We start from the raw sequence: 24,365 nt of genomic DNA, 5'->3' as shown, positions 1-24,365 counted from the left end.
TTTTACCCACAGGAATAAGGTTGGTGGGGATTGACCTCACTATCCCCAAGGAAAGAGCCGCCTCTGCTACCGACTATATTTAATTTAAACGGTGTTAGTAATGTGTATATTACATTTGTATAGTATATCATAGCTTGGTGCTATGAATAAATATGAAGACATAAACAAGGTCATTTATGTGAAGCCAACAGCAATATTACTACTGAAGAAAGACAACATGCAAAAATAGAAAATAGAACTTTTAAGTGTAGTGACTAGAGGATGTTGCTAATGAAGAAATAACATATATTCTCTTTTCCAGTACTGTCACTGATGCTTTCACTTCTGATAACTTAAACATATCTTCCCTTGAATAGTATTTTCAATTCCTGAAAACAATTTTTTATCCAGAAAACATTAAACACTAGCAAAATGAGGCTGTACTGACTTTGATGCATTATCTATAGAGTTACAAGAAGTATGGGTACTCAAGATGTCAGTAAACAAAAAGATGAACCTTCATACAAAAGAATGAAGCTATATTTTCTTAATAAATGTGGCATTGGATTGATAAAAATAGAAAAACAAAGACGACCAACCGGAATGAGACACGGAGCTTCCTGCTAGGAGTTGTGTGCCAGTTTGACAATTAATTGATTCAGACTGATTGGTGACTTGGCAGGTACCGTCAACACAGTTCCCTGCAATCTGCCAGTCCAACCATCCAAAGGATGTTACTGGATCCTGCCCCACTTTGTTCTCTCTCCCATCTGCTGTGTTATGCAAGATGAGATACAGCAGTTCTAGAGAATTTAGAAAGTATTGCAGAGAAAAGAAAAAAGCGTCTTCTACCTTACACTCAACACTGTAGGATCAGGGTACATTGAAAATGGAGAGACAGTATGGGAAATTCCTGTCTACTTTCTGAAAACTTAAGGAGCATTTACCATATATAAATTGGAGGGGAACAGGTGCACTTTTTCAATGCAATAGTCCCAGAATAATGCAATAGTGAATATTATCAGATTCTCTACAGATTCATTGTGGATTCTTAGTGAAAACTGTGCTTTTTGTTTTTAAAGCGTATTAATACACCGGTTTTCCTAAGGCAAATGTGTCCTCTCCAGGTCCTAAACAACCACAGATTTTTAACACCCATAAGATGAAGTATCTATCCTGACTTGTGAGGGTATCCATGGTGTTGGTACAGAATATTTTAGCCAAGAGAAGCACCCCTGGAATGGACACGAGGGCATACCAGTAGATGTACCAATTGAGTTCTCCTAAAATACTCCATATGAAGTGCCTCAAGACAGCCAGAAAATACCATGGGAGACGTAAGGCTTTCTAGACCCATCTTTTCCAGCCACATAACCTCCCAAGAAATCTTCTGAAAAGGCCCTGGCAAGTACCTGGCCGCCTCCTCCAGATCCAGCTGTTGAATGCCTGCTCCCTTTTTTTGTGTTACTGCCCAGGTAACACCACTCATAGCCTGCTCGGGCCACACCAGACACATCAGCCTTGGATGTCTCCAGCAGAACAGAGCAGACTGGAGTTCAGGAAGGAGTGTGGCCTCTGTAGCTGGCAAGGCAAATGTTGGGTTGGGTGGCTCTTCCCATGCCAGGGGCCCCATGAGAGCCCACCTGCACACCAGCTGCTGGCGTGCATTGCTGGCTGGGGGGGGCTCTCCTCCACCAAAGCCTGGTGCAGATGTCAACTAGCATGGCTATCCCTGGCATAGAAGACACGGACCACCATACTGTGTGCATGCATTAGCTCCACCTGAGCTGGTGCAACAGGGGCTCCTCAAGCGGCAGCTGCTCTGACCATGGCTTGTGCTCCTGCTGCTGATGGGAATGCCAGGGAAAAGCATGGAGCATGTATCCACTGGCAGGACCTCTCAAAAATCATACTGTACATGTGAATGAAAAATACCTGAAAAAATGGGCAAATCAAGGTGTGGTAGGCCAGGGGCAATCCTGCCCAGTATCTGTTGTGCTGTGGCTGTTCCAGCAGTGCCCCAATCTGCAGGTTTAGGTGCATTTGCCTACTTTATAGAGAAGACACATGGCCCCCTTGCTGGTCTCCTCCTCCAAAGCTGTAGAGATTCATTGGCTCTGTGCACTGAGATGTCATTTAATGCTAAGGCTCATATTAGGGAGAGCACTGATGTCATATCGTTTGAGGAAAGGGCCTGATGTAGGTTGCAAGCTCATCACTGTGCAGAAAGGTGCTGTTCAGCAGAGAGGCTAGAAGACTCTAGAGGAGCATGTACCGGACTATTGCACGATACCTGGAGCATTGCACACTGCCTCAGTGCAGTGCAGAGGGAGGCAGGACACTCCTGAAGTGACCTCAGCTTCTGACGTGTGGGGGTGTTGGATATCACAGCCTATCCTCATGAATGATGGATAGCACTTGGGGGTGCCATTAAGGAGCAGAATCAACTTAGCCAGTAAGACTTTCCATCAACTGTTATAGATTGGTACCGTTCAAACATTTTTAATATTTACATTGGAAGATTTCCTAAGAGTCTAGAAGAGGAGTGTAGCCATCAGTTGCAGACTAATATTCCAGTTGTACAGATAATGGGGCTGAGGAAGGAAGAAAAGAATTTGGCATTTGATTTTGGCTAAAGTTTTATTCAGCATAGAACAAAGATCAGTTTAGAGCAAAGATGAGCCTGCTGAACTTCGATGTTTCTTACCTGTCCTTGGCATTTGTCTGGAAAGTATTTTCCATGGAAAATATGTCTAAATATTGTCTTTGAAAGAGTGAAACACTGATGTTTAAAATTATATATGATACAGCTGAAATTGTAAAAAGGGAGAAATTGTTCTTTGTGTAAGGGATGACTTGAACAAAAGCAAAAAAACCCTGCAGGCACTCACAGGAGATGAGTATGGGTGGCGGGCAGCATTTGCGTCACCAGTAGAAGGCAGAACAGAGATCTCAGATCTCTGAGATTCCCCTGAAAGAAGGGGAGATGGCTGCTCTTAAAAGTTAGTGTTTTCAGTATACTTTTTATCATCTTCAAAAAGTTTATTGAAGCAGAAGGGAACCATTGAGGCTACTAAGATGCCACTTCCCTGCCTTGTGCTGAAACAGCTCTCTCAGCTTCACAAGAGGCACATCTATCAAGACACAATTATATTTAGCAGAACATGCATAAGATCTAGGCAACTCTTACCATAATTACTCAAACAATTACTCTACCGAATAGCAGTTCCCTCGCTCAGGTGGTCACCATGTCTGCATGATCAAGAATCACAGATGAACTTGAAAGAGCATATTCTTCCTACAAAGATTTTTCTCTTGCAGTTCTCCGCTTCTGACTTCTGTTGTACAGTTTCACATGTGTGTGATCCTCTTTAGTTATTCAATCACTGGACTTGTTTGCTGATTTTGCTAAAAACATAATGAAGCATAATAAGCTGCAGCAATCTTGCCCCTGAATAAAATGGGATACAGAAGAAAAAACTTGCTGTTCTGCGTTGTACATCCTACTCCATGATATAAATGCCTCCCCATGTTATGTTATTCATAGTTTTTGTACAGAATTTTCCATATCTTTATAGACAAGAGGCAAAAATTTCAGCCAGTTAAGTCACTGCAGCCCAAAGTTTGATTTAATACTTTGCTGGACAACAGGGGATATCCTGAGCTTGACCATTTGTCCAAAGAGCTTCTGTGCCAATGACAAAGGTGAAAAGCAAATACCTCTTAAGTTACAAAACTTTTATGTGCATATTAATGACTGCAGAGTCACTAAGGTTTGCCAGCTGTGAGACATAGAGAGGAATAGAATTTTCTAGCCCAGACCTGCTGACTCCAGATGCAAGGAAAACCATGGATAAAATCTAGTGGAAAGAAGGAGAAGGACCAAGAGATTTGAGCAGAAACTAAAAGGAACACAAAATAGGCTCAAAGGTAGATTTTAAAGTTCCCCTATGGTGTTAGTGGAGCTGTGCTGTAAGAAAAATTATTGCATTGTTTCAGCCATAAATGAGGAGGACTTATACATCTGTACGTCCAGTGTCCAATTATATGCAGGGATAAGCTTAAAGGTTCAGTCTAATAAAATGTTTTCTAAGCATTTCCTCCCTAGTCTGGGCACAAAGCTGTCTGGTGATGCTAATACATTTTCAGTAAAGTATTTTATTTCCCAGTGAGAGTTACACAAGACTCAAATACCATTGAAGCATTTTTGTTTGTTTGGTTTTGCTTAACATCTCTATGGTGTTCATTCATTCTAGTTGGAATTGGATGAAATTCCCAGTTTGCTTCATTGAGGAACATTTTCTCACATAGATCAAATCCATCATCTTTCTTCCTCTGAAGCAGCTGAAAACCTACCAAAGGAGATAGATCATCATGCCAGAAATTAAATTAAGCAACACATAGCATAAAAAAATTCTTATGCCAATTCCAAAAAGCCAAAAGAATTGTTCCTGGTGAAGTATTTCACCTTATCAGACAGGTGCTTTTTTTCTCTTGCCTAACATGACCAGAGTTTGATTCAATAGGAGATATAGAAAATGTAACTACATTTTGATTATTTTCTACTTTTTGCAGCATTGGATAATTATTTTTAAAATATTCTTCCCTAATGAGGGTCTAATACTGTACCATCCATCCTCAATGTATTGAAAACAGTGCCTTTGACTTGTGCAGCTCCAAGATCTATCACAGGAATTGCAGCACGCAGTGGAGGTACATTTTCTGCTGGAAAACTCTGTGCCATTGATAACAGAAATTACCTCAAGAATAGCTGTTCTTTCACAATGTTATCATGCTACCATTAGAAATTTGCCTTAAAATGGTCTGAATTTTAGGCTTTACCTAAGGAACCCAAAGAAAAAAAATTACATACATTCATATCCAATAAAACCCCCAGTTCTTCAAAGATGTTTTTATCTTTAGCCTGTCACTCAATAGGAAACAAAATTGTTATGAATACATGAAATTGAACCTTACTAAAAATTTTGAAGGACAGCTGAAAACAAGCTTCCAGCTAAATATTCGGGTTTCTGATAAATCTTCAAAGCTGCACAGCTGAGTTCTGAAACTCCTCCTTTCACAAAAAGAAAAAAAAAATTTAAGTGCCATATAGTTAAATAAGACATCCTAAAGTAAAAAAGAACAAAAAGGAAGAAAAAAGAAGAAAAAAGAAGAAAAAAGAAGAAAAAAGAAGAAAAAAGAAGAAAAAAGACCCCACCCCATTATACTTTTATATAATTTCCATATCAAAATCCCACGCTCCCCCCCCTACCCTGCCACCTGGCCCTTTTTTCCTTGTAGAATCAAATGCAATATGAAAGGTTTGCATGTGCCAAGGAAGAGATTTGGTTGATCGGGAAAGGGGCTGCAGTGTAGCACTGCCCTGTGACCCCAGGTGAGCCACCCACCAAGGTTCCTTCGAGCTGGGCCTGCTGTGACCTGCTGAGCACCATTTGTCTCCTGGCCCCAGTACGGCCAGGGCATAGCTCACCTGGGTACGACCCTTTCCATAGCTGGAGAAGACCTTCCAGAAGGCAAAATGCATGTCCCAGGTGTGCCTTATGTCTGAAGCACCAACCTAGGAATGAACCTATAGGCTGATGTGCATCAAAGCACCTTCTTGCTCCCGGTCCAGGATGCTATAGCGAGTAGGGTGATGCGTGACCTGAACGGGTGTTCAGAGGCTGAAAGGCTCAGTGGAAACAATGAGTCCTGTGCTCCGATCCCCAACATTAAGTTTTTTCTGCATCCAATTACCATAATGAAGATCAACGCACATACTACAGTCTAAGCATGGACTTGCACTCAGGTTTCCCGCTCCATGACAGGCAGACTGTCCGCCACAGCTTGACTTTTATATCCCATCTTGCTAATTGTTTCTGACTCCTGACTCCTGCATCCTGTGCCGTACAGCGACCCCACAGCTGTGCCAGCACTGCCTCTGTAACGTTCTCTGAGGTGAAAGATGTGTGTTTTACCTGCTTACCCAGAGCAGGGAATTGAGTCATGATACTTATGCTAGGCTTTTGCACGGAAGCTGAGACTTTTGCAATGTTACACTTTTTAAACTTTTGATTTAAACCCTTGGGAATATATTGCAGACTGGAAGCCTGGAGGGAACAGGAGTGCCTTTTTTCCAGCCTGATTCAGCCTGGCATTTAGTCTCCAGAGAGGACTGAGACTTCCAATACAGTTGTGTTTAGCATTTCCTAATAGCTAGTTCCTACTAATGCCCCACACAATGCAAAAGTTTTCTAGATTATTCTTAGGGGCTTTAGATATCTAAACTCCTGGGTTTGATTGCCTTGAGTTTTAAATTCTGTTCTCAGGTTAAATTATTTATTTTATTTTATTTTTTACTTAGCTCTTATGGTATCTACCTTAGATCAGCCCTGGCCTGCTGTGATAAGAAGTGAGATCTCAAACTGAAATAATGCTTTTTCAGAAAGGTTAACCTACTGTTTAGTCCAGGCCAATTTTAATGACTGATTGATTACTCTTCCTACTTCTGTTCTGTACGTATTCAAATGGCAGCATGTTTGAACATTTGTGGGCAATATCAGTGGTCCCATTCAGCTAACTCCCACTGATACTGCTTGTGTTCTTAAAAAAAAAAACAACTAAACAACTGGGTAAAGGCTATTTGGATTTCAGGCCACCACGCTTCTTGTGAACATAGTGTTCCTGTTTGCACTGCTGGAATTCAGAATCTAAGATCTGCCTAAAAAAATCATCGACTCCTTCCTGAATCTCCACAGAGATAGTTATAGAGGTGTTATGTGGTGTAAGAAAGTTACTTTTCCAATGTCTCAGAGGATCGGATATCACCGAGAATACTATATTCTTAATTACTTAATGATCACTTCATTTTTAGGGGTTTAAACAGTGATTTACAGCTTCAAATTAATGAACAGAAAACATCAATCAATCAAAGCTGGAAGTTGATGATAAAGTACCTGAATACAATAGCTTTCCAGAAGTTGCTGCAGCCACTTCAGCAAGGTGTTTGCCCCCACGTACCATGTGGTGATGTACAACCTTTACAGCCTTTCCCCTTTCTCCTTTCACACCAGGACTGGCTGCAGAAAGTTCTCTAGTCTCAGCTGAGCTATAACTTCCCTGATGCCCGTTATGCCCTTACGCTGCCAGCAATGCTCCGTGGAAAACTGAGCTTCATATGAAACCTGACTACATTCCCTGTTTTCTTTTAGAGTAGGTGGTGTTATATCCCTTCTTATTCATTGTGTATCGCGGTGAGCACTTGCCTGAGGTGCAAGCAACATGCTGAATTCCCAGCTTTGCCTGGTAAGACCTGAACCTGGCTCTTTGTGCAGTGGGTACCACCTGCCAGCCTGCAGACTCTGCAGGCTGGAGGCACCTATCTTCATCTCTCTTTCTCAAGCTGCCTCACTCTGCATCTAGTACTTTACTGGGAGAAGGATAAAAAAACAAGAAAGTCACTTTTGTAGCCTTGTGGTTTGGATGCTAAGGAGCAATGGACCTTGGAGTGTAGTCCTTGCCTCAAAGACCAGATATTTATGCAGTGGAGTTTCATATAAACTGTATAATCATTTCCCCGAAGCAAAGATTCATGCTCAAGACTGAACTAGGACACAGAGCTGTAACAGCCAAGTGGAGGCCAGGCTCTATGCTGTCGCGCAGGTGATTAAAATGACGGAATGGCATCAGGACTGGGATGTGTCTTCTGCATTTTGGGGAAGTGCTGTAACCACAGCTGTCTTTAAGAAGATGTGTCATTCTAGCCTCAGTTTGTGGTTTTAACGAAAATAATTAAAGTGAGCTTTTGCTGTGTTCCCTGAGGAATCTGGCTCAGGAATCTGCAGAATAGTGTGACATTAATGATACCAAACAGGGGGCTCTTGCTGAATGCAGCCCTGAGTGGCTGTGCTTCAGGATGTGCTGCTTCTCCCTCTTGGCAGCTTTAGTCTAAGGATATCAATTTTTGCCTGCTCTGTTGTGCAGGCTGTTTTCAACCCGAACAAAACATTGCTTTAGAGAGGAGTAGGCTGATAGTACAGCACCAGTTAGATGCCTGTGGGTGCATTTCCATGAGGCATGGGGGGACATAAGAGCTTAAAGCCACTGGAAAGGGGAGACCCCACTCTTCCCATCCTCTGCTCCCTGTTATGTGCTCCAGCTGCGTATTTTGCACCAGCTTTGCTGCCCATCAGACCCCTCCGTGAGTTACTTCAGCTACATAAGTTGGTGGAAAAGGCACCCAGCAAACAGATATGTTCCTGCTAGGTCATACAGATGACTGGGCTCACAGACAAGCCAGAGGAGGGCAGAGCTGGCAGGAGAGATGAGGGACCAGGAAAGACAGAGGAAACAAGACCTACCTGGGAGCAGCAAAGCACCATAGCACGTTAGCTTGTGTGCAGCAGCAGCCCTTACTTTCTTTTCAAAATAACAGAGGACCTCGTAAATGGTGATTCAAAGCACTGAGCTAGAAGGCTGGGAAGTGAGCGAGAGGAAAACCGGAGAGCCCAGCACCAACCGGCAGTGATGCACACACAGCTGCGTGAAGGCGGTGACAGAAAGTTAGGGTGAGTGACAAAGTAATTGCCGGGGCCAAGCAGCCGCTGCAGCTACTTTTATTAGGGATCTTTTTGGGTTTTACTGAAAAGCTTATGGTTTGGGAGGGCTCAGCTCAGCCTTGGGCACTCCAGGCTTGCTCGGCTGTATGAAAACGGCACTTCTGAGCTTACAGGAATCTAAGTATTAGCAAGGATTTTGTTAAGAAAATGAATTACAAAATCATGATCCTCTTTGGATGTTCAAGGAGCTACTTTTAAAAGGCAATATTTTTTTTTCTTTTCTTTTCTTTTCTTTTCTTTCAAAGGTTAGTTATCTTCATCAGTCCTTGTCCTGAAGCTGCCTGCCTGATCTCTTATTACTATTTTATAACCTACATTTGTAAACCAAAAGTTCTTTCTGTGGGATAAGCAAAGCTACTCTGCTGACTTGAGTGACTATCACAACATCAGAAGACCTATTCCTGACAGTTTGTATTTAAGGATGATCTTATTCTGTAAGAATCTCTTGAGGCAAGCCATTAGCTCAGTTTTAACTCTCTTCTTTCAACAGTTAGCAGCTAAATGTAGGATTGCTTTCATATCACTTTCTGACTCTTAAACATTTTCTAAAGTCTGTTGTAGAGAATGGGAAGATGGACCCAAGCAGTCTGTGGACCAGGCCTTGCAATGAAACAGTTGTGGCTTTTCCAAATAATGCAATGAGCTGAACTCTACTTCAGCAATTCATTAACTATCCTATTGCTAAGGAAACATCAAGCCAAATCCAAGTCCTTTCAGGACATCAGTTTGACTGGAATGAGGCTGAAATGCTGGACCTCATAAACTGTAATTCCTTCCCTCCAATATACTTCTAAGTATAACCCAGAGGCAGATGGCTTGCAAGCAGCTTCACAGTTTAGTGCAAATAAAAAAGATAAAGTTAGGTGGATTACAACCGTTTTGTCATTACATTATATTAAACTATACTCATTTTCATACCTAAAATAATAATTGTAAAATTCCTATTGCTTCTCAAGTTGAGCTCAGTTCTAGGTGTTCCACATAGTATCTACGGAGTGGCAGAATAGAAAATACTGATTTCTGTAAAATTGGCCAGAGAAGCCAAATTTCCTAGCTGTAATTCACTATAGTAACATGCATGTAACATTAAATTTACAGATGTATACCTTTTTTATCCAAAGAGAATTCCAGGGTTTAAGATGCCAGAGAGCCTTTGTCAGAAACTCCGCTTTCTCACTGTTTTTATTCTTTCTGTTCTGGAAGTACTGCTAAAAGGTAGGTTAGATAGGAAGCTCTTTGGAACTCAAATTACTGATAATGCTTGGATGCTGAATGCACCAACACATTGTCAGCACTGAGGTGCAGTACTTTTGTTGCTGATTATATTAATGTTGTAAGCGTTGTAGTGCGTACTGACAACTGACAACAGTAGAGATAACAAATCATTATTTGTGAATCCATGTTAATATAAAGCCCATCTGAGTATCTCCACAGAAATGTTCACAGAGATACCATGGCCATATAACTACACACCTGTAATCACGGAATTTGATAATATTTCTACAGTATTTCCAGAGGGGGTGGGGATAAAAAGATCCCTAATGAACATATATAAACCCAGGCTCATAAATCACCTACGTAACATTTTTAATAGCTCCTTTGGAATTTGATCCTCTACCATTAAAGTCAACGGATTTTTTTCCTCTTCATTTAGGTAGGATCAAATTCAAAGCCTTAATGTCCCACTGTGTCACTTTGGGGAAAATCTCTCCTTATTATACAAGAGCCCTGTAATTTGATTTCCAGCTGCAGAAGATTACGTCTTTCCTTTTCCCTTTGTATGCATTTTATGACAGAAATAAAACACTGCACAATCACAGTGCAAAACAGTAGCCACAGTAGCCCCAAGGGCATCTTACAGACACTAGTGGCTCCTCAGGAAATCTTTAAAATCTACAAAGCCACTGTGATTGCTTTGTACTACTTACTAAAGAACACTTTCCCACAACTGGTAAATAATATGATATTTTGAAGTGTATTGAAAATGCTCACAGAAGGTCAGCTGCATACACTCACTCAGAGTCAGCCTTGTTATACTACAATTGAGATATAGTGGAAATATTAAATCTGTAATAGTCAGTACTTCATGGAGGGATGACAAGTGTATGTGCTGTCCCAGTGTCTGGCTCAAAAAGCATTTTTTGGTGTCTGTTTTCCTTTGTTTACTTGTAATCTTTAGTAGAAACCTGTCTTGAGGGAAAAAAAAAGAAAAAAGAAAAGAAAAAAAAGGAAAAAATCTGCTGCAAATATTCAGAGCTATACAGAAAAGCTGAGGTTAAACCCTGAAACAAAGCAGACCAAAATCACAGAGGCCTTATCCTCCCTTTTCTGGGGCAGCAGGGGGCTGAATCGATGCTCTGTGCAGCGCTGGCAGTGCCGCGGCAGCGGGGCACCACGGCTTTCCAACCTGCGAGCTGGCAGCGCTGGCGCGGGAGCAGGAGCTGCGTCAAGCCAGGTAAATCATGCATAAAACTGACATCTGCAGGAACAGATTGGCTAAATCCTATGGATATCACAGAGCCTGCACAGAGCCACCGTGTCCCGACAACGGGTGCTCCCTCCTCTTAGTGCTGGCACCAGGGCTGGCAGCAGTGCCATACATATCCCCCCCACACACACCCCCCCCCCCGCCAGGTCAATAAAATAAAAGGACAAAACCAATATTGTACAGACAAACTTGGCAGTCTCCATTGCTTGCTTTCCCTCAGACCCTTCTTGTTACCCGTGTTTAGTCCTGATAACAGAATACACTGTGTAGTACTTCCATTTCTCTCCTTATAGATGAAGATACCACATGCAAAACTCATTTTCGGAATAGTCTAGCCTTTAAAAAAATTGAATGTTTGTTGAACATTGTTCTAACAAGCAGTGTACATAAAGCATATGTATTTGACAGGAAAAATAATCTCTTCTTCCCAATCAGAGACAATTTGCATATCTTATGTTACATGACATCTCAGAAAAATGCATTCTGTTCTTTTACCGCATTCGCTCCAGCAAGATGGAAAGCACGTATAGCATATGATATTAGCAATTCAAGATAGGCCCATACTGAGGTATATGCATATGCTGAACTTTGAAAGACATAAAGGAGTGAGGCTCGGGACACAGAGAAAGAAAAATAAGAGAGAAATTACTAAAAGGAGAAGGAAGAGAAATGATGCAAGGGGCTCGCTTATCATACAGATAGTTCTGAGGATAATCTTCATCTTGTGGGATGAAAATGCAGAACCAAGGGGTTCAAGCTGCTTCCAGTAAGGGCACAATTCAAGTTCAGTCTGTAAACTTTGTACGAATTTTATTGGGAGCAGTAAAACATACTACAGTGAAACCATGAATATTGTGTCCCTGGATATCACCTGTAATAACTTGGGAGTTTTACTGAAGGGAGGAGAATAAAAAAGAGGATTAACTGATCAGTCAGTGGCCAAGAAATACATTCTTGGATGGAAATAGGTTATATTGATATTTAGGTTCAACCTCTCTGGTGTTCACACTCTGCTCAGCCACATAAACTCTGTCCCTTTTTGCTCTTGCCTCTGCTATTTGTTGAGCCTGATCTGCGTGGTTCTGCTCTGCAGAGCCCGCTGCCCAGACCCTGCTCGATGGGGTACCTGGCCCCTGCGCAGAGGTTCCCTGCTCTCTGTTGCTGGAAGCAGTGGCCAGGAGCAGGGACTTCCCATGACTCTGACTTGCAAGGTACTCTTGCAGATGACCATTGGCAGAGAGCAAACTTTTATCTCATCTCCAAGAGCACACTGGAGCATCCCAGCTCAGGACTCTTGTCAGGATTTGACAATGTAAATAGCACTGATAACTTGCAGCTGACTTCAGAATCGCCCCTGATGAGCGTGGAGGTGGCAGGCTGCTCCTCCAGATCCCCGTGAGATGCTGTTGTGGCAGGTGGCAGCAGGGACAGCCCTGAGGACCTTCACCATCGGGAGCCCAAGTTCTAACACTCCACTGGCAGCACTGTGGTTTCCCCTGCTATATGGACACCGCTGGGGAAGCTACACAGGCTCAGGTGCTGCATGGCAAAGAGCAGGGAGCCCTGTGGTCTGGGCGGATTTGCAGGGCATTGGGTGAACACCACGACGTGGCTGCTGGGATAAATCCAGTTACTGCACTCTGGTAACCAGGTCTCCTCTGCCACTGAGGCACTGGAGTCTCCATACCTACCCTGGCTCCTAAATGTCCAGGTTAGAATGTCTCCTTCACCTAGATGGGTTTGCACAACTTAGGTAATGTGGAGGAACGCAGGCAGTGAAGTATCAGCACTGACAACACGCAGCTGTGGCCTTGCCTCAGCGGCAGTGGGTTGATTGACGTGGATGATGTGCAGCTGTAGCTCGTTCCTGCTAAGTGGTTAAATAGCCCCGAGGAGTGTGGGAGAGGGGGTTGGATGGAGGAGGAGCAACGTGGTCTGACCTCTGGGAGAAGGAGCTCTAGCACAGACAGTAGAATCTGACCAAGGGTAAAGCCTTGTTGCAGCACAATCAGGCTAGTAGGCTGCAACATGGTTAAGAGCTTTCCAGATTTTGTTTCTTGTCCCATAAGCTTTATTCTTAGAAGAGATCCAAGACTCTATTCCTTATTTGATATTCATGATTGAAAATATTTAGGGCTTCTGTGTGCTCTGTCTTACCTTTCCAGCCTGTAGTCAGCGTGCAAGCAGTGGCAGCTGAGAGAGATGCCACCTTTCTGCAGCATGTTGTGTATTCATGATGCTGGCCTTTAGAGGCTGGGGTGAGCCAGGGTTCCCTGGAGCACAGGTGTGAGGAATTACATGTCTAATTGCAAAGAAGAGCATTTCAAAGCAGGGGAGCACACATGAGGGGAGATTGCTGGGAGGAGGGATGGCAGCAAGCCTGGGGCTGGCAGCTAAGGCAGGTATGTGTGTGTGGCTGGGTTAGGGGTGCTGGTGCCCCCTGAAATAGCTGCTCTGATTTTGGTTTTACCCTAGGAAAGTGGTGATGTGGCTCTCCTGGTGATTTTTGCCCTTGCTGTGAGGCAGGCCCTCCTTCAAACCGTGGCTGCCCAAGGACAAGGTTATCTTTGCCTTCACCCTGCTCTTGCTCCTGGGGGTGCAACTGGGGCTCAGCGGACTGTTGTATGCTGGCATCAGCTGCATGTACATCCTTGGTTACTTGCCTCTGCTGTGCCTTTATCCTCTACTCTTTTGCCAGAGGTGCTTTTAAGAAAGAGACTTATGAAGATACTGCATCAACTAAATACGCTTAAATCAAAAACTCCAAAGGACAAAAGTTTTCCTGAGGAAAGGGCTCAGTTTGCCAAGTGATAATGAATTCACCCAAGCAAACCTCTGCAGATACTGCTTCACTGGTCTTTGTGTTGCCTCCCACTGATCCTGATGTTACCTGTAAAGATGCTTTTAAAAAAAAAGCTTTCAAAATCTACACCCACATATTCTGTCATGTTTATATTTAGAGGAGAGGCTGTTTATGGCTGCTTGCTTGTTATGAAATGTGGTTTATCTAGATCAATATAATAAGGGCAGTTTGAATGAATTAATTGTTCCATACAGTATCTATGTTTGAATTGCTTAGTTTGACTGCAGATTGTACAGTTAATTCCCCCAAAATGAATGCCTATGCCTTTCTTAACATTAGCAGAAGTCTACAGCCACTTGCACCTGGCTAGCTGAGCTTGGACTTCCTTCACAAGGATAAGGATGAAGTTTGCCTCTTTTGTGGAGGTAGGTATATAGAACATACTTCATAATTTTCCAGTGCTCAAAAGTACAGGTTGGCTGAGAAAAGTTAATTATTGGCTTCCCTGTGGTGTAGAAGAATCCTTAAACCCTTTAAAAGCCCTTTGAAATTCACAATTAATTCTTTTAAAAAAAAGTGGTTTTATCCTTTAAGTGGTTCCACATTTATTGCTTAGTGTACAGGCAAGAACTTGCCAACTGAAACATAAATATTTCCAGCTTGCTTTCTTGCTGGTCCATTTGGTCACAGTTCCTTCACTTGGAAAGACCTGCTGCATCTTAAAGCATTTGGTACAGGATTTTTTCCAAGTTCTCTGCCTGGTTCTTGTAAACTGTGACACTCTGCCTGGGGCAGGGGTGAAGAAATGGAGAGTCTCCAGCATGCCCTTGGCCATGCTGGCAGGTCTTCTGCAGGTGTTAGTAGCTTGTGACTGCATGCATTATTTATGTTTGTATTAGTTTCTTATTAAATGCACCATGAGACTGAGGAGACCAGATTTCCAGAGATGTTAGTGCCTTCATCAAGTGAAGCTATGAGGTATTAACTGCTTTTGAAGATCTGTTCTCTTCATGTACACACCTGGCACAGCCAAAGGAGGCTGAGCAACACAGAAAATATGAAACGGCACAAGCATAATTACTGAGCAGTGTTTTCCAAGGCACCCTATAAAAAAAAGGCAGAAATATTATAAGCTCTCCCTATTTTTCAGAAGTTGTATTTTACTGTGGCTGTTACTGGCAGAACCAAAGTCTGATTGCTGAAAAAAACCAACCACCCTGTTAAAAGTACAGAAGTTTTATGTTGTGAAGTTAAAAATACCAGCAAGGATGGAATTCTGGGAAATTTGTTGCCTGTTTAGGATAGGTGCTGCTATTTTTCATACTCTCCCTGTGATGTTATTGTTGATATAATGATGTGGGATAACTTGTGTTGCCAAACACTGTATTTGCAGACTTGGAGTCTGAAGTTTTCTTGACTACTTTATCTAGAGCCACAGAATGGCTGGTTGGTTTGGGACATGTGCGAGGGGAATCAGCTCCCTAAAAGCACAAGGGGAAAGCAGAGGCAGCTCCAGATCGTACAGATTTTTGGGACAGAGCCAGACTTACAAGCCGCCTTTCTCTCAGTCCAACATGTTCGTATTTTCCTCATCACTTGTCAGATGAGTCAGAACTCTGAAGCTTTCTTTTCCTTTTTGTAAAGAAGAATCCTTGAATAAGACAAAGGTGAAATAATCTAATTTAAGAGTGAGGAGAACTTCCTTTATGCAGTTCTGCCTCTATCACAATTCAGTGTCAGCTATTGACACTCGGTTGAATTGCAACCCTGACACCTATTTAGTTATGGCATGCTGTTTATGAACAGGCAGAAACTCTTCCCTCCAACGTTGGTGGCTTAGTGCCTTGAAAAATCTCACTCTGTAAGCACACACACAAATAGAGTATAAACTAAAGAAGTGGGAAAAAAGGCTGGTTGGTCTCGGGAAGAGTACATGTAATCCTCTGCAGCATGAGGAGTAACTTTTCCAGCTTTGATTAAGAGAGTCAGGTCATATGTCTCCTTAGTAGCATCATTGCAATGACTGCTTGTGACTAAAAGTCAATTGATTAATTTCAGCTCCTCTGACTCCTCAATATCTTTCCAGATATAGAGCACCTTAGGGGGGCTGAAAACAGCCACTTAAATTGTATGTTTCTTCATCCAGCCTGGGTGTCCCTAATAGTAACTACTTGCATTTCTTAAATCCACTTTGCTTTATTTTTTTTCCTCTCTGCAATTTCCTTTCATTGCCTTGACATGCTTAAAGTAGAGATGTTGAGATTTTTCCACTCCCCTTTTCTTACATTGCTTTCCCCGTTTCCAAGATCCTGGTGCTTTCACCCCGACTCGTATTTCTGAGGGCACGGTGTGGCATGGCAGTGCGTTACTGCTTTCTAGTGTATTTATTGGAGGCACTGTAGACAAAACAGATTTACAGAGATGCCCAACAAGAACTTGATATTAGAGCAAAGTAGTTTTCCCCAGTGTGACCACCTTTTGTGTGAGAAGTAATCAATTCTAGGCTTAAAACAGAGCATCCAAGGTCTCCTCCTGTGGCAATGGTGAGTCTGGTGTGTTTTGTCAAGTGGTTTCTCTGTTTCTTTAGGTGAATATTAAAAGGCTGTACAGGCTCTTTTTTAGATAGAGGAATCATAAACCCAAGAGATTTTAAGCAAAAGGATACTCTGTTTTCCAGGAGTGAGAGAAGAAGTGGTGTTTTAATGAGTGAGATTCCTGCCTGTGTAATGGCAGGAGTGATTGCTGATGTACAGTATATTTTGCCAAGTGTTCAAATACGTGTTACTCGGTGCTAGTTTCAAAATATTGTGTGAACTTGCAGGATGCAAGAGGTGTTTTTTCCTGTCTTGGTTGTCAATTGACTGACAATAAAAAATGCTTCATTATTCATGTCCACTTTGCAAAATGATTGTACCTGGTTTTGCCAGCATGTGGCTTCTTGAGGAGCTGGGGTTGACCTCAGCTGGTGTGTCCACTGAAAGGTCCCTGCACTCCCACCACCACTTTCCATTTTCTTTTCTTGTACCTGCTGTAGGCTACCTTAGGTCACTGATACAAAGAAATATCACCTGGGTTTTGTGGGATTGGTTTCTGGCTGATTTATCTTGTCTATGTAGCAACCCAGAATAAGGAAACCACTGTATGTATCTGGTGGGAAGAGCTGGACTAGCATGCACAGCCATGAAATGGCACGGTCAGAAATGCATCCTTTTCCATGTGTCTGTCTTTTTTTTTTTCCTGAGACTTAATTACTCTGTGCACTTTGATCTAAACTTGCAAGATTCATAAGCTCCTCTTGCTGAAAACACTCACCTCTGAGACAGAATTTGAACTCCTCAATATGTTTGGTTTCTTTTATTAGTGCATTTGCAGTAGTTGTCCTGTTTCTGGCTTCCCTTAGGCTTAAGGAAGGGCCTCTTTCTTAATATAATAAATAAAAAAATCCATAAGGTATATGAGTCTTCCTTGGCAACATTTTATATGGACATCTAATATTATCAGAAAAAACAATTGATTGCGGCTGTCACTTTCAGAAGTGTAAGAAAAAGGCAAAAATGTAAGGGGTTAAGAGTTACTCCTTATATTTTAAAAGCTGCAATATAATAATGTGGTGAGACAGTTTGAAAGCAGTGTTTGACAAGGATGCTCTTTTGTCCTGCAACACTTCACATTAATTGTGTATGGAGAGCTTAGTTGCAGAGCCCTTAATGATAGCTCTCAGTTTTTCTCTGTGGGTTTTTAACTTTAAGGGATTTCTTTTGAACCAGAAACTATGCAATATCTATTGAAGTGTTTCCCATTCCTTTACCTGTGTGTAAACACAGATAAAACCATGGAGGGAGGAGGGTGGCCAAAACAGGTAATGGTTTCTATGCAGTATCATTGCCACCCCTCTCTCAAAAAAAAAAAAAGTTTCCTAGAAAGAAGCACAAGAAGATAGGTGTTACCTCTGAAAGATCAAACAGTTTATCAGGAGTGGTATTATCTAGTTTGCCTCTAAGAAAATACAGTGAGGATGAATTTGCAGAAAAGATACAGGGGCAACCTGAGTGAGCACCTGTGGAACTGTACAGGGAAAATTATTCCTTGACTTTATCAGTCTCTGACTAATAAAAGCTTCACCTTTACAGAAGAACAAAGTTCTCTCTGAGCATGCTGGTAATAGCTGATTGGTAAGGGTTTATCTGCTTCTTGTTAGCATAACTGCAGGGGCAGTAAGTCTTTGTAAAAATGTATGCTGCACAGCAAATGGAAAAGCAAGCATGGACCTGCCGTGGTGACACAATGGTTATTTCCGATACTCTACTTGTTCTCTGTGGAGAACAGTTTATTGATTATGTCAAGATAGGCCTGAAATGCCCGCACAAGGCTACAATTACATGCCACTAGTATGCTCAGTGAACCAAGCCTGGATGTTGGACTGCTAACTTGGCTATGAGTGCTGATAGTCTTGAAAAAGTTCTGACAGCCAAACCAACTCTTCGTGATTCAGAAAACGCTGACTTAGAACAAGCCTGTTTGTATACACCTAATTACTGGGACAACTACCATACCTGCGCAGGAAGAGTGATTTAATTAGACCAGCCAGTTGATAAACTAACTCTTCTAGCAGAAACTATTATGTTTAGAAAAGCATCTAGAGCCCTGTATCTCACAATAGCTGGCTAATCGCTGATGGAAATGCACACGCTCTCCTTGACGTAAAGCACACATTTCATGTTAGAGCTACGGGGTGAAATGGCTTGCTTAAAGTCTAAGCCATTTATTTTTCTGGTTTTGATAACTTGAGTTTGGAAAGCTCGTCTTCCTACATAAGTCCATTCTGTGTAAGAGTGGATGTCTTCTATACGTGCCTGAAGGCTGTAGTACTGCATGATACATCTGTGATATGAGTATACAAATGCATAAAATGGTTTGTATAAAATACCTTAATAACACCTCAGAGTTTGCTTAAGGCTTTCTTCCTCTTCTCTGTAGTTTTAACCCTGATGTGTTTACTACAGGCAGTTACCAGATTATGACCTGAACGTGTACTTCTATCTGGAATCCCATTTTGGTCTAGCCCAAATGCATAGCCATAAAAAGAACCCCAGAGCCTGCTGGGGTGGCTCATGGCATGTAAACTAGCGAACACAACCGTTCTGTCAAGTTTCTTACAGGAATTAAGTTCTTTGGTTTGGAGGCATCCAAAGACAAGGATTATGCATCAGCCATTTCCCCCACCCCCCAAGTGATTAATCAAGAATCATTATATAGAAGAGGTTCGAAGCTTATAGGCTTCTAAAATATGGCTGTTTGTTTGCATACAAATGTTCTATATCCCTGGCTGACTGTAAGCATTCAGCACTCAGGTTTGTGCATGGTGTTAACAGGTGAGAAAGTCTTTTATGGCTGAATGAGTTTCCAGTTTTCTAGCCACTTAAATATAAAAAATAATGGACTGCCAAAGAGAAACTTGTATTTCCAAATAGGAGACATTTTGAAGGGAAAGTACCTTTCTGAATGAGCCCCAGGGTAGAATCCCCTTGTGAGTGAATGTAAGTGAATCCCCAAGCAAACAGCAGTTCTGCCTGAGGTCGGTACTCCACAACCCAAAATCTGTGCCTGTGAAAACAATCCCGGGGATATGGATGTGTATTGAAACCAAGCTTCTGCCTACTTAGATGAAATGGGAGTCTAAGGCTTAGCTGCTAAGTTCAGAACAGAAAAGGTCTCTTATGCTTAACACTGGAGTAAGCGTATTAAATGAGACTTGCTGTATTCCCCACTTGCATCCTTCTAAGCCTCTGATTTTGTTTGGACTTTGTGAGGTGTGTCTTCCTTTAGCTAAACCTTGTTAGTGTAGGAGCAAATTTTTTAGTCTTTGGGTATTTTAATTATTAAGGAACAAATTATCTGAGGCCAGTTTGTAAGAGCTCCTCCACAATGTGGGGGTGCCTCAGGAGCCGGTATCACAGACGGGAGTGGAAGGAGCACTTCCCGGTGCCTGGCGTACAGCCATTCTCACTCAACAGCATCAGGGTAGCGGGGGAAATGCTTGAGCTCTGAGCTTCCCAAGGGCCTTCCAAAAACCTTCAATTCTTGAGCTAATTCCCGGCAAACATTTTACACATGCCATAAATAATTTACGTAATTTACTTAGAAAGAGCTTTTTGAGGAATTTGTCAGGGTTGACTGTAAAGCTTTGTTTTCAGCTATAACGTGTTCTCAGTTGCTGCAGGCATTTCTGCTTGCTACAAAATTTTTATATGAAATGATTTTTATATGTCTGTTCTACCTCAGGTTACACAGCCAAGGAATAACTCTGTAAGGCTGGACTAGTCACCTCCTGAGCTACTCAAGAGATTCTTACACTGAAGCCTATCAATGTATTTACTCACTGTAAGATGCAGTGCATGTTGGCTAGTATTCTTTTGGTATTCAACACCTCAGAGACAGCAGTAAGAGCAGAGTATGTCAGAGAAGGCTTTGGAAAGAAAAAAAACCCCTCTTGTTTATGTTCACAGTAAAATGTGTCGGGGGATTGTAAGCAAGAAGGATAGATAACTCGCGCTTGAACCTTATGATGGCAGCTTCCACTATATGACTATAATTTGCTAGAGTAAGCACATCACTCACTATCCAGCCTGGAACTTGCTTTATAACCATTGTTCTTGTACTTAAGAGCACTTTATAATTATTTTTCTCAGTGGTCTGTTTTTCAACACACAAATTTGAGTTGATGTAGCAGTGAACCATATCTATGCATTTCATATACTGCATTTCATGGAAGAGGAGAGAGAAACAACCCTGGGCTGAGTATCGAGCAGACAACTATAGCAGAACTGAAGAAATAGGCAAGCAGCTATCAAAGCTATTTCATAACAGATGTACACCATCATGCACTGAGTGCTGGTATCTGAACAATTGTATGATTTATGAATTGTGGAACAGCTTATGATTGAAAGTTTTCATGTGCCCATCTTAATATCTTTTCGATCTTTTCCTTGGTGTAGCTTTAAGAAAATATCCTGACAGCATACGGTATCTTTTGACATATGACCAGCTAAACAATACAGCCATCAAAGAAAAAGATGTTAAATGAATGATGTGAAAAATGGTTCTGGAGTCTTGCAATATGCTTGTTTAAATTAGGTCAGCCCATTATGACTAGTAAATACAAAGCAACCCACAAGCTTTGACTTCTTAGGGAGCAAAAACTTGAACTGAAATAAATTATTCAGTATGCATCCTATGCTTATCTTTATGTACATAATTTTTCCTGTCCAAATAATTTAACAATTTAAAGGCCATGCTTGTATTGCTGTTTTTAGGACATCATCAGATTTTTTTCACTTGGTATGCCATTAACCTGCTGTGCTTTTGATGAGTTTATCCCAATAATTTATATACATGCCTATAAAAATAGATTTAGCCATGTTTACTGCTGTGTGTTTCCCACTCGGGTAGCTATTATAAAATCGGAGGTAGTTCAGCAGTTTTGTGAACCTACCAAATATTACCATTATTATCAACTTGTATATAGCTTCTGTGACCTTATAGCAAGCATTGTACAAACACAGGGCAAAGCCCCCTCCAAAATGTAGTTACTGTTCCAAAGTGCTTCACAGCAGATGTGTTATCAAGACTTTTGAAGGGGAATAATGAAGTACCTTTACTCTTGGGAGGAACACTTTAGAAATACCTGTAAAAGATCGCATGAAGATGCTTCTTTGAAAAACCTGAGTGATGGAAGCCAGTGTTGCGGAGTGAATGGGGAAAAGCTGAGCTCTTGATATGGCAGGAGGGATGTTAGAGCAGATGTTATTTTGCTAAGGGCTATGAAAGTAGATAAACAACTTGATGCTTTTAGGGAGGGGATGCATAAAGTGGAGCAGTGTAGTCAGCATGATGGGTTACTAAAAATGCTCTTTACATCATTGCTATGAATGTAGATCATTAGAGCAGGATTGCTTTTGCTGGGGCTGCAGGAGAACGGTGCTGTACCTGGGGCTGAAGAGCTGGGAGCATGGCCTTAAGGCAAGAGGAAAAGTTGCATTCCCCCAACTGTCCTGTGGATTAGTTCTGCATAACTTAAATTTAAGGTTATTTATAGCTGTTTTGCTTTATCTTCACAAACGTCTTTTAGGAATAAACTGCGAAAAGAGTCCTCCTAACATGTAGAGTAGGCTTTCTACCTTTCACCTACAGTGCCATTGCTCAGCAGCTCCAGTTTCTGCCCAGCATCCCAGCCACCTGCAGTGCATAGTAAAATAATTGCTTATGCTTCATAAATCACCCTTTCTACTTTTTAAGACTGTTTTTAAACAGTTTTCTGATACCGTTAGTAAACAAAGACTACAGTCATCAGAGTAAATAAAATATAAAGCGGTACCTTGAGCAGCTTATATTCTATTGAGAAGCAATGCCATGAAGTTGCCCCTTTAGATGCGTGATGGATGATAGATAGGAACTCAGATACTCAGATTTGTCTTGGGTGTTTATAATAACTGTACCATTATTAATAGGTAATGCCTTATATTGGGAGTACACAGGATTTCATGAGAAATCAGGAAACTGGTGCAAGTAAAGCGTGCTAGAAATAAGAAGTTAGAAATGGTGCTGGAAGCTGGTATAGGAGAAAGGACTATGGCTATAACCCAGTCTGGGTAGCAAGCATTGTTCTTTGAAAGGACTTTCTAAATCAAAATACAAGATCTTAGCTGAAGGGGCAGAGGTGTTGGGGTAATTTGGTACTGGTGTAGTTTAATAGCTGACAGAAACATCAGCAAATACTCAGAGCTGCTTCTGTGTGGGACTTTGTCTGATCAACAACACACAACACTATTTTTTTCCTTTTATTACCTAAATATGGTACCACTACAGGAATACTGTGGGTGTAGCAATCAAAGGATGACTCTTTCCTTGAGGAATAGGATGCCTTGATATCTTAGCTATTTGTGTATGTTTTCTAACAGAGTTGAACATCTAGTTATCTAAACCTACTGATTTGCAATAGATAAAAGGAAACACTTAACAGCTAAATGAAATGCTTACAAAACAAAACCAAAAAAATATTCCAGCAGTAAATGAATCCAAGACATTATCTTTCTATTTTAGAATGAGACTAGGAAAATATCAGTTTAATGAAATGCCGCTACTAGAGTGCTCAAAAGCACCCGCACTTACAATCAATATTGTCTGTCTGTAACCCCCACCAAAACTTCAGCTGCAAATTTTTTTCAAAGTGGGTAAGGAGCCGATTAACAGTGCAGGTTTATAGAGACAAACTCATGTCAATTAAGCCCCAGGAGGGACAATCAATTAGTGTCAGTCAGAAAACCCTTTTACCGCTTAAATTAACATAATGAAAAATGGTAGTCAGTCATTCAAGGTTCAAGAAACTTTTGCCATCCAAAAATACATTCTTTTGCAATAAAAATCTTTTAGCCACAAAAATACTTATTCTTGAAAAATAGTTATATGAAGATTCAGCTTTTGTTAGAGAACTATTATTTTCCTAAAGGATTTTTCAGTTTTATTAAACACTTGAAACAGTGGTCGAGAAATCCTGGCTGTGTTTTTTTTAGCTTTTTTATTTGTTTCTGGAAGGTATAATCAGGTTGTAGAAGTCACTGTGGTGACAGGATTGAAGCAAAAAACCTGGCAAGGGGAAAAATGGAGCAATTACACCCAAACCCTTAGCACCTGCATTTAACTGGACTACAGTTCAATGTTTTGAGGTTACTGAGTAAAAACAACAAAAATTAAATAAACCAGTGCTTCCTTACTTTGTCATCCTCCCAGTTCCTGCCTCTTGCCAACCGGCTGGAATAACGATGATCAGTTTTGGATAGGGAGGTACTTGATAAGGAGTTGGTCTGTTCTGGTGCAACAAGTCCAGCTAAGTGTTTAGATGATTTTGTTTGAGAACTCCAAGGTATGTTTTTACTTCATGTGCGATATTGTGAGACACGGCTGTCAAATTCAGATTCTCCCTGACAAATCACGTGCACTGGGGGACTGCTTTAAAAATCAGATGATTGCCAAACAGACAGTGAGGATTGATTTGTGTTGTCTTTCTGTATGGCAATCAGATGAAACCTTGGCAATGTTGCATGAAATTAGTCCCACGGTGATAGTGAAGAGGGGTGGGAAGTGCAGGAGGAACAAGGATCTCTCAAAGCTCTTGGAAATGGAAATTTCATTTTTTTTAAGCATTAATTTTTACTTTACACTCACATGGTTATCATGGAAGATATTGTGCTATGAAGACAACGTTATTCCACTTTGAAAGCTCATTGCCAGGATGTGGGAGCCCACAGGACTCTGTTCCCATCAGCCCTCTCCTCCCTGTGGCTTATGGCCATGGGAGGTTACTGATCTTCTGTAATAGCCCTGGCTGCAGCCCACTTCCAGGATTACATGTCCAGGTGGGCATTGCTGATGACCATGTCCTAGTGCGCAGCTCTGGGCTGCCTGGTCTATCTGCAGGATT

This window comes from Falco naumanni, chromosome 8, assembly GCF_017639655.2.
Source record: "Falco naumanni isolate bFalNau1 chromosome 8, bFalNau1.pat, whole genome shotgun sequence".
NCBI lineage: Eukaryota > Metazoa > Chordata > Aves > Falconiformes > Falconidae > Falco > Falco naumanni.
The sequence above is the reverse complement of the archived record's forward strand: the minus strand, read 5'-3'. Positions refer to the sequence as shown.